Source organism: Limulus polyphemus, unplaced genomic scaffold (genome assembly GCF_000517525.1).
Source record: "Limulus polyphemus unplaced genomic scaffold, Limulus_polyphemus-2.1.2 Scaffold718, whole genome shotgun sequence".
NCBI classification, from domain to species: Eukaryota; Metazoa; Arthropoda; class Merostomata; order Xiphosura; family Limulidae; genus Limulus; species Limulus polyphemus.
Genome location: NW_013666328.1, coordinates 401,452 through 403,417, shown reverse-complemented (window position 1 = coordinate 403,417; position 1,966 = coordinate 401,452). Strand labels below are relative to the sequence as shown.

Below are 1,966 nucleotides of genomic sequence, written 5' to 3'. Positions count from 1 at the left end.
AAACGTTGTACATTTGCTGTCATGTTAAACTTATATTAAAGTTTTTCTTCATTGCCCATTTAGGCCGTCTCCAGCCATTATTAGTCTCAAAGTGGGTTCCTCGTCATCGAATTTGAACTCTAGATTATGATTGGCTAGTTCTCAAGGCTAACTCGTACTGAACATCCGGTTTACATAACGTCGACATTCGTGCCTATGTTTTTCAGTACACTCATTAAACATAATCCTTTATTCTTCTGAAGAAGAATAGTGAACTATTCGAAAGCGCTTGAGTTTTGGGTCTCGTTTGAAAACCACATAAAAAAATGGAATAGTCTGATCGAGAAATTGTGTTTTTCTTTTCCAAATTTTATAACATTTATTCCTTCTCTATTGTTATGGTTAACAAGACAAAAAATAAGTATTTCGTTCATATTTCAAAATCATTGGCTATTTGTATGAAGAAAGATGGCAGAAAAATTAGAATCTCAACAAAACCTTTTCGACCATACACCTATTAAGGCCCTTGATGTAACTCCAATAGACTTGTCCCCAGCTGGAACAGTGGTAAGACCTTTTCGACCATATACCTATTAAGGCCTCTGATGTAACTCCAATAGACTGGTTCCCAGCTGGAACAACGGTAAGTTTACGGACTTACAGAGCTAAAATCTGGGGTTTGATTCTCCGCGTTGGACACGGCAGATAGCCCAATATAGGTTTTGCTCTAAAAAAAAAAAACACAAACAAAACTATTGATATTACGTAGTCCTGAAATCCAACGACCACGTACAGTGTGTATGTATGTGTGAGGGGGGGGGGGAGGCTGTGGAAAGGAAGTCGAGATTGTTCTTCAGAAGCTTGTCAGAATGGAAATTACAGCGTTCGGAAATAGTATGTATCTATGTCCATCAGAACGATCGATGATGGAAGAGATAGAACCTTAAACATCGTACTTAAAAGAACACAATCAATCCTTAGTAATACCATGGAAAAGCTTTATATATATCTTAGTTTTATTGGGTTTCTTGCCCTTGATTCATTTCTTACAATAAAATGAACTATCGAGGAATTTTATTTCTTATTAGTAAGGTAAATGTTGTCCCAAACCAACCTATGTAAAGGCAAATATTATATAGAATGTGTAACTTCATATTATGCCCCTTCTACAAGAGTTCTTTTTTCTACATTATATATAAATCTGATATGAAAGGTATTAAATTTTCATATTAAATCTTTTGATGCAATTTACCTAATTTTAGTGGAAAGATAATATCATTCGATTTCACGAATTCACAGAAAAGATGAGAATCAATAAGTTAGTCTACATCTTTATTTAGCACACATTTTTGAAATTTCTTTTGTATCACATTAGTTATGTAAAACGGTCCAGATTGGTTTAAATCATTAAATGATGAAATTGGGGGTGAATAAGACAGAAGATATACTTATCAGCTGAGCTGAAAGGAACATTATTTTTCGAGATCAGCGAAATATCGTAAAAGATAGAAATAACTATTATTAAAGTCACCTTATTTGGTTATTAGATATCTTGTCATATTTCTATGGTTTATACGTTTATATATGGTTTATATGTGAATTTACTCTCCACATATTTAAGTTTGGTAACTTAATAATAACACTGAAATTGAGTACTATAATAACACACGAAAAAGTTTGGTAACTTGGTAATAACACTGAAATTGGGTACTATAATAACACACGAAAAAGTTTGGTAACTTGGCAATAACACTGATAACAGGTAATATAATAACACACGAAAAAGTTTGGTAAGTTGATAATAACACTGAAATTGGGTACTATAATAACACACGAAAAAGTTTGGTAACTTGGCAATAACACTGAAATTGGGTACTATAATAACACACGAAAAAGTTTGGTAACTTGGTAATAACACTGAAATTGGGTACTATAATAACACACGAAAAAGTTTGGTAATTTGGCAATAACACTGATAACAGGTAAT

At 32.9% G+C, this 1,966-nt stretch overlaps 1 protein-coding gene across 2 annotated transcripts in view; it reads left to right on the top strand.

Moving 5' to 3' along the window:
- Positions 1–314: 314 nt before the first annotated feature.
- The window catches only part of LOC111085926, a 32,744-nt gene continuing 31,092 nt past the window's right edge, over positions 315–1,966 (top strand). The window contains exon 1 of one of the 2 annotated variants that reach the window (XM_022386794.1): positions 315–546. The gene's annotated coding sequence lies outside the window, so the exon portion shown is untranslated. Of the gene's footprint in view, positions 623–1,966 lie in introns of both variants that reach the window. The other variant, XM_022386793.1, reaches the window with a different exon arrangement.